A 16,259-nucleotide genomic window follows, 5' to 3' on the forward strand; every position below is an offset into this window, starting at 1 on the left:
TCTATTGTCAGCTATGCGCACTGTAAGCAATGAAAGCAACTTTTGCCCAACTAAATTCAAGTGAGAAAATCCTGACTGACGGATATTCACCAAAAAATTGATTGCAATCAAAATTCTGATTTTCCGCCTTTCAGAATCGGACGGAGACACTGAGAAAATGACCAACAGTTTAAATATTAAAAACATTGTATTTGATTGCAAATATTCATTTTTAAATGGTTCGGCATCCTTACTACTCTGCGCTGTGTTTGAACAGTTTACTTATATTCGTTGTAACAAATGAAACGCGCGTAATAAAATAAATGTCATAAAACAGCGGATGCCAACATTGGTTATCGGCCTGTTTCCTTCTCCACAGATGCTGCCTGACTTGCTGAGTATTTCCAGCATTTTCTGTCTTTATTTCAATTTTATCATTTCTCAGCTAACGCAGATTAATATTTCAAATGCATAACAGGAATCCAGACTTCTTCTGGGGCGGGGTTTGTTTTCTGATCTTCTCGTATTTTCCTGGCGGGAATTTATAAACGTGTGGCAGGGCGGGGGGGGTGGGGAAACATCTTACGATAAGCTATCAATAAAATTCAGCGCAATATTAAACGTATAACAATGCCGAGGTGGGAATGAAGGAGTTTTTTTTTGTACAGCTGGGAATCCTGTTGCTTTGTTACTAGGGTTTCATGTATGCTCTGTGTGTGTGTGTGTGCAGGCAGCCTCGCTCTCCCCCTGCTGATTGCTGTTGCTTGACAGCCGGGCAAAGCACAAGGGGCGAGTGCGCGAGGGAGCCAGCACCAGCCGCGTTCGCCCGCCGGCCGCCATCTTGCCTCCCTGCCGCGGTGCTGGCGCGGCCGTTGCTGTGTTGGAGGGATTCTCTCGCGAGGAAGGACGCCATTATCGGATTTTAACAAACAAGAAACGAGAACTGAACGGTAATAACCACCGCGATAGCGCGACTCTCGTCTGTAAACTCTGTCTGCTCTGCTCGCTGTTTTTTGCAAGCGAAATGACTGGAAAATGCCGTTTATTTTTTTTTTCTGAGCGTTGGACCGTGAGGTGGAGAGGCCTACAGTAGATCCGCCTGACTTTTAATTCTCGTTGTAGTCTTGTTTATCTGGTCTCTGTAACGAGTAAGGTCGTTATAATTGAGTGGGGTGGTACGGCCAAGTTTGGGTTTTCATTTGTCTTGTACAATAATAACGTTTTATTCATTTGTAGGGAAAGCGTGGTAGAGTATAACAGGACTCGCGTGTTTTGTTTACTACATCGTTGGAACTAGGAAATATACTTCCTAAGATATAAAACGATCACTATAATTAGTGTTGAACGTAAATTTATTATTTCTTAATACCTAAAGTATAAACAAAACATTTGCTATTTTTCTGAGGCCCAACTACTACAGCGCGAATTCTAATCTTTCGGAAAAGAAATACTTTTTACACACGAAAACGAAATGGTTTAATTACATGTCGAAATGAAATTGATGGAACATACAGGCGCAGGAAGATTCAACAAGGGTTTAAATAAAACGCTTGAACAATTTTCATTGGTTATAGACCTGGTTATTTTAGCCTTGGAGATGGTGTGATAATTTCTGAAGACTTTTATTGATATCCGGAGCTGTTCTTTAATTTGTTTCAAGTAGAATTAGGACAATTTGGTGCCAGTTTTTCATGACACAAAGTAGGGTGGTTAGTAAATGAAAGCGCAGAATGAAATTCACGTACACAAAAAAATAAGTTCGTCTAATGCCGCATGTTGCGTAAGGTGGCATTTATACCAATGTGAATCTACTGTTGTGTAGTGTAACTACAAATGGGTGTCGTTTTGCAACAGTACAGTTATGTACTCAAAGTACCCGATTGATATTGCTACAATAATTTCAGTATAACTGGGATTCTGGAGTATTGCATTTATGAAGGTATGCTAGTTTTTCTTGGGCCTTGAAAGCAGAGGCTGTTCTTCGTGTTAGCAATTGCAATATTGTATCTGAAACGATCATTTTGTGTTTTGTTAGTGTGAAGAATAGCTTGTGCATAATCACTGGATTACTATTAACTTCATGAAAAACTAAGTAAGGTAAGTTAGAGAAATCCAGTATTATGTGTTTCCCATGAAAAACTTGCAAGTTGTGAACAAGTGGGCTTCTTGAACAATCCTCTTGCATCTATGCTTGCAAGTTGAGGCAGTTTTTTTTTCCAAAAATGTGTGTTAGTATCCACATTGTACATGCATGGCTGGTAATTTTACAATTAATTTTACTATGGTGAATATACGGGTTTTTTTTAAAAAGAGGAAGAGTGGCATAGCATCCAATGAATAATGCTTTTGGCGACTAATTGGAAATTACAGAACAAACTTAATGAAAAAGCATCAGTCTATATAATGCGATTAAAACCAGAATCTGCTGGAAAGACATAAAAGTGTAAAGGATAGGTTTACATTTTGACTGTAGATCTTTCACCTGTTTCCAGCATTTTCACTCTTTATTTGCTGTCCATGTAAATGTTTTGGGGCATCAGCTGTAACTAATTATTCTAGTCCTCCCACTGGCAAAAATTGTTTAGTTCTCAATAAAGTGTGCAGTTTGTAAGCATTTTGCATTTCTTCCAGTTTTACTGTTGATAATAGCCATCGAGCTTTATTGATGGTTGATGTGAGGAATATAGCTGTAATTTGGTCTTGGTGTTCAAATGACATTCACATGTTATTTGAATCCTGATGTGGAGATGCCGGTGATGGACTGGGGTTGACAATTGTAAACAATTTTACAACACCAAGTTATAGTCCAAAATAAAATTGCTGGACTATAACTTGGTGTTGTAAAATTGTTTATATTTGAATCCTGGTATTAAATTGCAGCCTTGGACTTAGGCATTTTTTTAAACCATTAAACCTGTTTTAGAACAGACTTACAAGAAGATGCTATTACAACAATAGCAACAACTATTACTTGCACTTATTGCACAAATGTTCAGCTTTAGCTTGTGCTGTATTGTTTTTATTTTTCTTTTCAATTCAAACATGCTAAGTTTTGTATGCATTTTGGCTTTTAGTTGTTGCATGGCATGCAATGGAAGACCCTGCAGTAGGATCAGGGATTTAATTTTCTTGCCATTGGGAGGGAAGAGAGAAGGGGACAAATCAACAATATTTGAATCTCAACATCCAAGATTGCCAATTGTCCAGTTGATGTTCCACTGTCCTGAAGTAATAATACTACACCAAAAAGTTTATTAATGATTAATGTACTGAAGAAAGCCAAGCTGACCAGGATTGTGGAAAATCTTCATAGACGAAAGAAAGTTCCATGAGCAAAAAAAAACTGAACACTCTGATTAACTGGGTGCTCCTTGTGGTAAATGACTTGTGCAACTAGTCATTTACCACAAGGCGCACCCCCCCCCCCCCCCCCGCCGATCTTTTTGTATTCCTGGCCTTTTCTCTGCTTTGCTTCTAGGTAGGAATAGGTGCTACCCTTTCTATTTGGTAAATTTTAATTTTATGATTACCAGGAAGATTCGTCACTCGTTATAATCAGCAGAGGGTTTACAATTTAAATTGGATCCTTTGCCCATGGATATATTGGGCACAGTCTAGCAGAATAGGCAGTGGTTCTAATCTTCTATAATGACTGACATTCTTTGGTATAAGATGTTCTCTACAAGTGTTTAATTCTCAAGGCCATATGTAGTTTAAACTTGAGCCGCCTTTTTCCCTATCGAAAGGTGCAGTTTTTTTACCCATCTCTTTACTCAGGTCGTATTTCAAGATGTCAATCTAACGTAGATAATCAAAAGCAAAATACTGCGGATGCTGGAAATCTGAAATAAAAACAGAAAGTGCTGGAAAAGCTCAGCAAGTGAGGCAGCATCAGCAGAGAAAGAAATAGAGTTAACGTTTTAGGTCGAAGATCTTTCATCAGAACTGGAAGATGTTAAAGAGTTAGTTTTTAAGCAAGTGCAGAGCCAGGGGAAGGGAGGAAAGAACAAAAGGGAAGGTCTGTGTTAGGGTGGAGGGCAGGAGTGATTAAATGATAAAAGGGATGATGTGCAAGGCAAATGGGGTGGTAATGGGACAAGTAAAGAAACAAAAGATAGGTCTGGAGGAGCTGTGAATGGCAACAGCAGAACCATTACCAGTCTGAAAAAATGGGAGCAGTGGTTATGATCTGAAGTTATTGAAATCCATGTTGTGTCCGGAAGTTTGTAACGTGCCTAAATGAAAGATGAGGTGCTGTTCCTCTAACTTACATTGAGCTTCATTGGAACAGTGTAAGAGGACGAGGTCAGAGTAGGAGTGGGACAGGGAATTAAAATGGCAAGCAACCGGCAGGTCAGGGCCACGCCTGCGGACAGTGCAGAGGTGTTCAGCAAAGCAATCACCCAATCTGTGTTTGGTCTCCCCAATGTAGAGGAGACCGCGTCGTGAGCAGCGAATACAGAATACTAAATTGAAAGAAGTACTCGTAAGCTGTTGTTTCACCTGGAAGGAATGTCTGGGGCCCTGGAAGGGAGGAGGTGAAAGGGCAGGTGTTGTATCTCCTGCACTCACACGGGAAGGTGCCATGGGGAGGAGAGCCGGTTCTGGGGGTTGATGGAAAAGCGGACCAGGGTGTCGTGAACGGAGCGGTCCCTTTGCAATGCTAAAAGCGGAGGGGAGGGGATGACATGTTTGGTGGTGGGATCGTGCTGGAGGTGGCGGAAATGGTGGAGGATAATGCGTTGTCTGTGGAAGCTGGTGGGGTGGAAGGTGAGGACAAATGGAACCCTATCATGGTTCTGGAATGGAAGGGGTGAGGCGGGAAATAGGATGGACAAGGGGTATGGGGAGAGAGTGGGAATGTGGTATTGAGATAGACCATCAGCCATAATTATATTGCATAGCTGAGTGGGCTCGCAGGGCCGAATGGCCTACTCCTTTTCCTATTTTCTATGTTTCTATGACTCGGTCGAGGGCCCTGTCGACTACAGTTGACGGGAATCCTTGGTTGAGGAAAAAGGAAGACATATCAGAAGCACTGTTGTGGAAGGTGGCGTCGTCAGAACAGATGCGACAGAGACAGAGAAACAAGGAGAAGGGAATAGAGTCCTTACAGGAAGCGGGGTGGGAGAAAGTGTAATCAAGGTAGCGGTGGGCGTATAATATTGGTTGACAGCCTATCCCCAGAAATGGAGATCGAGAAGTTGAGGAAGGGATGAGTCGGAGATGGACCATGTGAAGGTGAGGGAAGGGTGAAAATTGGAAGCAAAGTTGATGAAATTTTACAGTTTGGGGTGAGAGTAGGAAGCAGCACCGATAGGCATCAGTGTACCGGAAAAAGAGGTGAGGGAGGGGACCTGAGTCGGACTGGATCAAGGGATGTTCCACGTATCCCACAAAAAGGCAGGCATAGCTGGGACCCATACGGGTTCCCATAGCGACACCTTTTATTTGGAGGGAGCGAGTGGAGTCAAAGGAGAAATTCTTCAATGTAAGAACAAGTTCAGTCAGGCGGAGGAGGAGGAGGAGGGTGTGGTGGATAGGGACTGATTGGGCCTTCGTTCAAGGAAGAAGTGGAGGGCCTGTAGGCCATCGTGGTGGGGGATGGAGGTTTAGAGGGACTGGGCGGTCATGGTGAAAAGACGACTGCTAGGACTGGGAAACTGGAAAGTGGCGGAGAGCGTCAGAAGAGTCGCAGATATAGGTAGGAAGAGACTGGTCAAGGGGAGAAAAATTAGTCGAGACAGGAGGAAATAAGTTCCATGAGGCAAGAACAGGCTGGAATGATGAGTCTCCCAGGGCAGTCCTGTTTGTGGATCTTGGGAAGGAGGCAGAAGCGGGCCGTGCAGGGTTGGAAGACTGAGGTTGGAGGCCATGGGGGGAAAATCTCCAGAGGAGATGAGGTCAGTGATGGTCTGGGAAACTATAGCATAATGTTCGGCGGTGGGGTTATGGTCTAGGAGGAGGTGTCTCAGTTGGCGTTCAGCCTCCGCAAGGTAGAGTTCTGTTCGCCACACAACAGCGCCGCCCTTGTCAGCAGGTTTAATGATAATGTCAGGGTTGGACCTGAGAGAACGTAGTGCTGCAAGTTCGGAGGGAGGTAGGTTCGAGCAAGTGAGGGGAGAAGAGAAATTGAGACGCCGATGCCAACTGCCAGCGTGACAATGAACAGATCAAGAGAGGGTAAGAGGCCAGAGGGAGGGATCCAGGTGGAACGAAAATTCTAAAGACTGGAGAAATGTCTGCGGTGCGAGGAGACGACTTCCGGCCAAAGAAGTGGGCGCGAAGATGATGGAAGAAGTGCTCAGCATCGTGTTGAGCTCGAAACTCATTGAGGTGGGGGCGTAAGGGGATGAAGCTAAGGCCTTTGCTGAGAGCTGATTGGGGTCCGAGAGGGGAAGGTCAGAGGGAATAGTGAAAACACAACAGAGGGTGAGATTGGAGGGGGGGGATGGGATCAGAGGAAAGTGATGGCTAAGAAGGATCAGGAGGGGAATGTTGATAATCATTTGACTTTCTTTAAAGGTTTTCCTAAGTATGTGTCAACCTAGCTCTGTTCAAAACTTTTTTCATGGTTGTATCACACTGACTGTTTTGGACAAGATCTTCTGTTAACTCCACTGGGCATTGCTTTTAGCCTGTGTGTATATAGGGTAGTTAAGGATTTTCAAGTCAGTTTTGATTGCCAGTTTAAAAATCTGGGCTTTTTCCAGTTTTATTTTTAATGTTTTTTTTAAAAAAGGTAGAAAATCAATGGGCAAGAATTGGGCCCCAAAAAACCCAGATAAATTTGGAGGTTTTAAAGAACATTGTTGAAACTCAAGAAAACAAGCAAGGGATATATGCTAAGCTAAATGACAACCCTAATATTATAGAACCTATCGTCAGATTGACATTTGACATTTCTGTTAAAAGTAAAGTTGAAGAACCTATGTTTGTTGTGGCTCAAGCCACTTACTTGACACTGCGATGGTAGGATGATGATAATTGTTGGATGTTGTGCACAGTGGAATAGTTTTAATCTTGCTTTTAGTAAAATGCTTTAGTGTGTGACCTGAGTCGGCCTTTGATGATCTCAATCCTTAGGGAACTGTCAGGGCACTGCTGTCCTTACTCCATACCCTATTAGGAATGAAAAAATGACATTTGCTGCAACATAGAGACTAATATCCTCACAGCTATACCTAAAGAAAAACCAGGTCCCCTTTTTAAAAAAAATCTAAGTGGCACAGCCATTGTATCTTCCCCTGATGAAAATCGGGACAGAAAACATGCATGCATCGCATTCTTAACAACAGGAGAGCATGCACACCACTCAACATGTGGATACATTACATCTGTGATGTCAGCACACATCTCTAAACCTGATTTATGGGAAGCAATCACTTTTTACTGATTGACCAAAAAAAATTAAAATACAGGAATTTATCAGTGAATGTTGATTTTAAAAACTGACTTTAATGATCCCTAAGGGTAGTTGTGGCAAGACTAGTTTCATCTTTAAAACAGATTTCTGCAGTGGGGTCTGGTGGATGCACTGACTTGCTAATAAATGAGATTAGTGTAGTTTCCAGTTTTGATTTTGCAAAGTAGCTCTTGTGGAGTTCTTCATTTTTCTCTTTAGAGCAGTCTAAAGAGAAGGAGGCTCTGCGAACATCCCCATCCTCAATGATGGCAGAGTCCAGCACGTGAGTGCAAAAGACAAGGCTGAAGCGTTTGCAACCATCTTCAGCCAGAAGGGCCGAGTAGCTGATCCATCTCTGCCTCCTCTCGATATCCCCACCATCGCAGAAGCCAGTCTTCAGCTAACTCCACGTGATAGCAAGAAATGGCTGAGTGCACTGGATAGAACAAAGGCTATGGGCCCCGACAACATCCCGGCTGTAGTGCTGAAGACTTGTGCTCCAGAACTAGCTGCGCCTCTAGCCAAACTGTTCCAGTACAGCTGGAACACTGGCATCTACCTGACAATGTGGAAAATTGACCAGGTATGTCCTGTCCACAAATAGCAGGACAAATCAATCCGGCCAATTACCACCCCATCAGTCTACTCTCAATCATCAGCAAAGTGATGGAAGGTGTCGTCGACAGTGCTGTCAAGTGGCACTTACTCACCAATAACCTGCTCACCGATGCTCAGTTTGGGTTCCGCCAGGACCACTCTGCTCCTTACAGCCTTGGTCCAAACATGGACAAAAGAGCTGAATTCCAGAGGTGAGGTGAGAGTAACTGCCCTTGACATCAAGGCAGCATTTGACCGAGTGTGGCACCAAGGAGCCCTAGTAAAATTGAAGTCAATGGGAATCGGGGGGGGAGAACTCTCCAGTGGCTGGAGTCATACCTAGCACAAAGGAAGATGGTAGTCGTTGTTGGAGGCCAATCATCTCAGCCTCAGGACATTGCTGCAGGAGTTCCTCAGGGCAGTGTCCTAGGACCATCCATCTTCAGCTGCTTCATCAATGACCTTCCCTCCATCATGAGGTCAGAAATGGGGATGTTCGCTGATGATTGCACAGTGTTCAGTTCCATTCGCAACCCCTCAGATAATGAAGCAGTCCGTGCCCGCATGCAGCAAGACCTGGTCAACATCCAGGCTTGGGCTGATAAGTGGCAAATAACATTCGCGCCAGGCAATGACCATCTCCAACAAGAGAGAATCTAACCACTTCCCCTTGACATTCAATGGCATTACCATCGCCGAATCCCCCACCATTAACATCCTGGGGGTCACCATTGACCAGAAACTTAACTGGACCAGCCATATAAATACTGTGGCTACAAGAGCAGGTCAGAGGCTGGGTATTCTGCGGCGAGTGATTTACCTCCTGACTCCCCAAAGCCTTGCCACCATCTACAAGGCACAAGTCAGGAGTGTGATGGAATAGTCCCCACTTGCTTGGATGAGCGCAGCTCCAACAACACACAAGAAGCTTGACACCATCCAGGACAAAGCAGCCCACTTGATTGGTATCCTATCCACCACCGGCGCACAGTGGCTGCAGTGTGTACCATCCACAGGATGCATAGCAGCAACTCGCCAAGGCTTCTACAACAGCACCTCCCAACCCACGACTTCTACCACCTAGAAGGACAAGGGCAGCAGGCACATGGGAACAACACCACCTGCAAGTTCCCCTCCAAGTCACACTCCATCCCGATTTAGAAATATATCGCCGTTCCTTCATCGTTGCTGGGTCAAAATCGTGGAACTCCCTACCTAAGAGCACTGTGGGAGAACCTTCACCACATGGACTCCAGCGGTTCAAGAAGGAGGCTCACAGCCAACTTCTCAAGCTCAATTAGGAATGGGCAATAAATGCTGGCCTTGCCAGTGATGCCCACATCCCATGAACAAATAAAAAAAATCAGTGGTGAGATGAACCAAGGCTTTAAACTTTTCTAAATCATTGTTTTCATTAATGTTACAATACAAGAAGTTTTACAAATAAAGATTCATATGACCGTAAGTGAGTAGTGCAACTCAGAATGGCCAGTTCTTATGCTTCAGGAGACAGACGTTAATTCTCCATCAACGTCCTTCATGGTGTTCTTCTAGTCTGTCTTCGTGATCTCCTTCAGTTTTTCACTTTAGAATGGCTGCACTTACACCATTCTTGCTGACAAAAACAAGCTTTTCAGTAACTTTCCATGGTTTAACAGACTGATACTACAGAAACAGCACCTGGTGTTTTCGACGGTCTCCCAGTCTTTCAAGGCCTCATCTGTAGCCTTGCAGACAGTCTGAATAATACTTTTCGAATTTGGCCAACCTTTCCAGCGTGCTGTCTTGAACAGCCAGTTTAACAGCTCCTTTGTTGAATTAATACTTTTAACCAAACTCAGCTCCTTTAGCAGGTAATTAATCCAGGTTTCTAGCCAATCCTTTAGTTTTCTTACAACTGGTATTGAAAAGTCCAGAATCCTTCACCATGTAATTTCACACCATGAAATGTGTTAAATCATTGGCATTCATCTAGAAGCTTTATACCAATGGGCAGTTATTAGCCAATGATGTACTTTGCTTTGCTGTCCTCTGTTTGAACTCCACACAAATTATTCTGCAAATTGAGATTGTGTATGAATAGGTCATGACTCCTTCCTCTGTTGAACTTGAAGTCCAAATCATCTTGGTCTTTCCTGTTCGGTCCCACAACAACTACTTTATGTTTATTCATTTCCAATTACAAGTAGTTTAGAAAGTCCAATTACGATATGCTGGAGTCCAGTTGAGATCAGAAATGTAGTAACTATGAAGAAGAGTTTGATTCCAGAGCTTGTAGCAGAGGAATGTCACAGGTTCTACCAAGCAATTTGCAAGATCCTTCAAATAGATGCTTTTGCCTCAGCAGTCAGGTTATGGGAGAGTGATGCTAAAACAACTTCCAGGGCTGCTCACATCCATTTATATTGGCATTTGCTACCAGTTTCCCTTTTGGCCCTGGAAACTGATTTAAAAAATGAAGACTCAACTCAGAGTTCAGCGTGAAATATTTCTGGGCCATCATGTGCTTATTGGACCTAGAAATTGACATGGACACTGAGCTGATTGTTTTTGGGATGGTTGCGTTGCTAAGAACATAAGAAATAGGAGTAGGCCATCTGGCCCCTCAAGCCTGCTCCATCATTCAATCAGATCATCGCTGATCTGCGAGCTCAATTCCACTTTCTTGCCTGATCCCCATATCCGCTGATTCTCCTAGAGTCCAAAAATCTATCTCTCATCGTTGAATGTACTCAATGATTCAGCATCTACAACTCCCTGGATTTGAGAATTCCAAAGATTCACAACTCTGAGTAAAGAAATTCCTCCTCATCTGGCTGACATTCTGCGACTGTGCCCTCTAGTTCTAGACTCTCCAGCCAGGGGAAACAACCTCTCAGCATCTACCCTGTCAAGCCCTCTCATCTTATACGTTGCAATGAACTCACCTCTCATTCTTCTAAACTCCAGAGAATATAGGCCCATTTCACTCAACCTCTCCTCATAAGACAACCCTCTTATCCCAGGAATTAATCTAGTGAACCTTTGTTGCACCTCCTCTAAGGCAAGTATATTCTTCCTTAGATAAAGGGACCAAAACTGTACGCAGTACTCCAGGTGAGGTCTTGCTAAAGCCCTGTACAATTGTAGTAAGACTTCCTTACTCTTGTACTCCAACCCCCTTTCAATAAAGGCCAACATGCCATTTGCTTTCCTAATTGCTTGCTGTACCTGCATGCTAACGTTTTGTGTTTCTCGTATAAGGGCACCAAAATCCCTCTGAACAACATTTAGAAATATTCTGTTTCTCTATTCTTTGCATTGTAACTCAAATAGCACAGTAGAAACACAATGAGACATTAAGATGCACTGCAGCAACTCTCCAAGGCTGCTTCGACAGCCCCTCCCAAACCCGCAACCTCTACCATCTAGAAGGACAAAGGCAGCAGGCGCCAACATGGGAACACCACCACCTGCACGTTCCCCATCAAATCTCACACCATCCTGACTTGGAAATATATTGTCGTTCCTTCATTGTCGCTGGGTCTAAATCCTGGAACTCTATACCTAACAGCACTGTGGGAGTACCTTCACCACATGGACTGCAGTGGTTCAAGAAGGCGGCTCACCACCACCTTCTCAGGGGCAATTAGGGATGGGCAATAAATGCTGGTCTTGCCAGTGACGCCCACATCCCAAGAATGAATAGAGAAAAATTAAACTGACTTGGTGATAGTGGGACAGCATAGAAGACGCAATAATCTTATGGCAGATTGCAAGGCCTATAAAAATCTTGGGACTGTGTAGCCACCTGTTATATGTAGGACTGCAGTTGACCATAGGTGAAACAGCATGTTGAGAGTTGATGGCACTCTCAAGATGTAAGTGCATAATTTTCAAGATGGCTTAAGAGAATTCCTGTCCAGCTCTCTTTGGAAAAGAAAATGTGTGCCAAGACAGGTCTCCCCACCCTGTCCCTCTCTAGCTTTTGTTTTGCTTTAAGGAAGGCTGTTTTGAGATTAGTAAAAGTTGAATATAGATTAAAATTAACTAGATATTTAACTGCTTGTTTAGCCCGAATGAAGTATCAAATCAGTAATCAAATATATTCTAAAGGCAGTTTGCTCCTATCCCACAAATCTGAACTCTATAAGCTCAATTATTTTATTCGGAATAGATCCAGGATAAATCATAATAACAATATGAGTGAAGCTAATCATGTGTAATTTGCTAGGCTTGATATATTGAACTAACAACCTCTTTTGACTGCCCTCATTTGCTCCTCCATCCTCACCTTCCAGCTTCTTCGAAACCTATCTCTTCGAATGCACGTTCAGTCTTGTCAACTGTAAATTCTCTGACATCCTGCATGGTGTCCACTGATCCCTTGTGAAGCTCATGGGACTTTTGTTATATGAAAGGTGCTACTGAAGTGCAAATTGTTGAATTTGTATGTTAAGCAGCTTTACAGAAGCATTTTTAGCCGATAGGAAAAACATCCTCTACGAATTGCTGAACTCTGCTATTTAAAACTTTTCGATACATATGATTGTTCAATTGGTGAAAATTGCAATTTTCACTTTGGCCTTTTTTGTCTTTATGCTAGTTGACAAAAATATAATAAAGTATCTACTGGGAAATGTCTTGATTTGACATGAGTCCCTTTTGATCGTAAATGCCTGGGTTCAGCTTCCTTTGGTCATAAGTCCACATGTCGACCATCAACCATTGTTATATTGTTGCCTGATAAATCCTGATCGTCATTGTCCTGGCCAAGAAAGATAAATCGGAGTATTTTCTAAAAGGTGAGAAAATAGGAACTGTAGAGGAGCAGAGAGATTTGGGAGTTCAAGTGCACACCATTAAAGCTAGTAATCAGGTACAAAAAGCAATCAGAAAGGCTAATGGAATATTGGCCTTTATCTCAAGGTCTGGAATACAAAAGGGAGGAAGTTATGCTTCAGTTTTATAGAGCCTTGGTCAGACCCTATCTGGAGTGCTGTGTTCAGTTTTGGGCACAACATCTCAGGAAGGATAAATTGGCATTGGAGGGGGTGCAGCGCACATTTGTCAGAATGATACTGGGGCTTATATTAAATAATGATAAACTTGGCTTGTATTCCCTTGACTATAGAAGATTGAGGGGTGATGTGATTGTGGTATTTAAAATGTTAAAACAATCTGATAGGATAGATACAGAGAAATTATTTCCTTTTGGAGGATCAAGAATAAGGGGATCTAATTTTAAAATTAGAGATCAGTCGAAATCTGGAACTCTCTTCCAAAAGGCTGTGGATGCTAGGACAATTGGAGCATTTAAGATTGAGATAGATAGATTTTTGTTAGATAAGGGTATCAAGGAATATAGAGCAAAAGCATGTAAATGGAGATGAAGTGCCGATCAGCCATGATATAATTGAATTGCAGAGCAGGCTCGAGGGGCTGAATGGCCTACTACTGTTCTTAGTATTCCTATGTGGAATGAGTAAAAATACAATTTTTCATAAAATAGTGGTCTGGACAACAAACTGTTGTACATATAGAACAGTCTGGAATCAGATTCTTTTGTTCCCATGATACATTTGCTAATATTGCATTATGGCCCTCTGAATTTGCTGCTGATACTCTATTATGGGAATGATGCTGATCTTTTTGTGCGGGTGACTCATTTTTTGAAGTTTACTCCCTCGGTGCTTCCTATGCAGTGCATTCCTGACATGGTAGAGGGGTATGTCTTGCTCCCAGGCCTTCACCTGGATTTTAGTGTTCTGGCGTAACGGTACTAATTATCGATCACTCAGAATAGTCATCTCTTGTGTTTTCACTTTTCCACAGCACAGATTACATTGAAATGCTATGTTTTTGTGGTGCTGTGATTCCATTCAGAATCATTGCGTACAACTCGCATAAACTATTAGCCAGAAGGGGATTTTCTTTTTTTGGGTATCATATTGCTGTCCCTAATATGAAACCTATAGTTTCAACCTGCATGGTGAACAGTCTTCAGGATTGGTGCCCTTACTAATGTCTGTTTCAATGTGTCAGAAGTAGCCCTATATCTAAGGGTGTAGTTATTCTGTAAGTGTAGTGTTGGTGCAAAGTGGTTCTAGCTTCATACATATGCTAAACTTGCACAGTGTAAATTGGGTATTGAGACTCCGGTTTCAGGCTACATTTACGTTATGACTGCAGTGTTGGTTCAAAGTAAACTGCTTTGCACCAATGCTGTAGGTGTAGTGTGAATTCACCATAAGGTACATGTTATGATTTTGAACTGAGCCTTTTTACTTCTTCTTTTAGAAGATTGAATCCATGTTTATGGAAAATGTTATTTGATTTAAAATTACATTATCTAATATAATCACCCCATATAAATATGTGAAAGAAGACTTGCATTTATAAATGCCTTATTGGATCTAACAGGAATATCTTAACATTTCACATACAATGATTTACTTTGAAATGCAGTGACTGTTTATCTAGGGAAATATGACCTACATATAAATCATTGAAGAACGTAGGTGATGTGTAGATTCTACTATTGGCCAGTTAAATTTTTCATTACAATAAAAGTACATTAGGATCTTAAGACCTTACCTGCCTTACATTTTGTGTTATGTAAAAGGCTCAAATTTGTAAACTCTTCTGTTTCAAATTTGTGTATAGTAAAGTTGAATCTTTTTCCTTTAGAAATAATCCATAACCATGTCTTTTAGTACTTCAGCTACTTGCATATTCTCCTGTGGATTTCTTGCAAATCTCCACCAAGAATGTGTGCAATCTCTGGAAGATTAGCACACCAGAACAAATTAATTATGCCTACAACATGCAACTGTGTTTCACCTTTTTTGGGAAGATAGCATCAATATTCTCCAACATAGGAACAGCAGTAGGCCATTTGGCCCTTCAAGCTGTTCCACCATTCAATGAGATCATGGCTGATCTGTGACCTATCTCCATGTACCCGCCTTAGCCCCATACCCTTAATACCTTTGGTTAACAAAAATCCAGCAATCTCTGATTTAATATTAACAATTGAGCTAGCATCAACTGCCGTTTGCAGAAGAGAGTTCCCAACTTCTACCACCCTTTGCGTGTAGAAGTGTTTCCTAACTTCACTCCTGAAAGTCCTGGCTCTAATTTTTATGCTATGTCCCCTAGCCCTAGACTACCTATGGTAGATAGTTTCTCTCTATCAGTTCCTCTTAATATCTTGAAAACTTTGATCAAACCACCCCTTAATCTTCTAAATTCCAGGGAATATAACCCTAGTTTGTGTAATCTCTCCTCGTAATTTAACCCTTGATGTCCAGGTATCATTCTAGTAAATCTATGCTGCACACCCTCCAAGGCCAATATATCCTTCCTAAGGTGCAGTGCCCAGAACTGAACACACTACTCCAGGTGTGGTCTAAGCAGGGCTTTGTATAGCTGTAGCATAACTTCTACCCCCCCTGTATTCTAGTCTTCTAGATATAAAGGCCAGCATTCCATTAGCCTTTTTGTTTATTTTCTGTACCTGTCCATGACATTTTAATTTATGTACATGGACCCCTAAGTCTCTTTGGACTGCCACTGTTTTTGAGTTTTTCACCATTAAGAAAGTACTCTGATCTATCCTTTTTGGGTCCAAAGAGGATGACCTCAGACTTGCCTACACTGAAATCCATTTGCCACAGTTTTGCCCATTCACTTAATCTATTAATATCTCTCTGTAATTTCATGCTTCCATCTACACTGCTTACAATGCTGCCTATCTTTGTGTCATCATCAGGCTTGGATATGTGGCTCTCTATCCTGTCATCTAAGTTGTTAATAAATACTGTGAATAGTTGAGGCCCCAACACAGATCCCTGTGGGACACCATTAGTCATATCCTGCCAATTTGAGTACCTGCCCATTATCCCTACCCTCACTCCAGCCGCTCAGCCAATTCCCTAACCAGGTCAATAATTTGCCCTCAATTCCATGAGCTTCAACTTTAGCTAAGTCTCTTTATGAGGGACTTTATCGAATACCTTCTGGAAGTCCATATAAACAACATCCATAGACCTTTCCCTAACCACTACTTTAGTCACCTCTTCAAAAAATTCAGTCAGGTTTGTCAGGCATGACCGACCCTTCACAAATCCATGCTGGCTCTCTCTGATCAGCTGAAAATTTTCAAGGTGTTCAGTCACCTGTCCTTAATTACAAATTTCCCGACAACAGATGTTCGGCTAACTGGTCTATAATTCCCTGGTTTCCCCCTCTCCCCTTTCTTAAATAGCGGAGTGACGTGCAATTTTCCAATCTAAAG

The 16,259-nt window shown here is 42.3% G+C and overlaps 1 protein-coding gene across 7 annotated transcripts in view; it reads left to right on the forward strand.

Moving 5' to 3' along the window:
* The first annotated feature begins 614 nt into the window (after nt 1-614).
* banp (BTG3 associated nuclear protein) overlaps nt 615-16,259 on the forward strand; it is a 242,214-nt gene continuing 226,569 nt past the window's right edge. The window contains exon 1 of one of the 7 annotated variants that reach the window (XR_010965968.1): nt 615-929. The gene's annotated coding sequence lies outside the window, so the exon portion shown is untranslated. The remainder of the gene's footprint in view (nt 930-16,259) is intronic. The other 6 variants (XM_067998009.1, XM_067998010.1, XM_067998011.1 and 3 more) reach the window with 6 other exon arrangements.

This window comes from Heptranchias perlo, chromosome 16 (genome assembly GCF_035084215.1).
Source record: "Heptranchias perlo isolate sHepPer1 chromosome 16, sHepPer1.hap1, whole genome shotgun sequence".
Classification (NCBI taxonomy): domain Eukaryota; kingdom Metazoa; phylum Chordata; class Chondrichthyes; order Hexanchiformes; family Hexanchidae; genus Heptranchias; species Heptranchias perlo.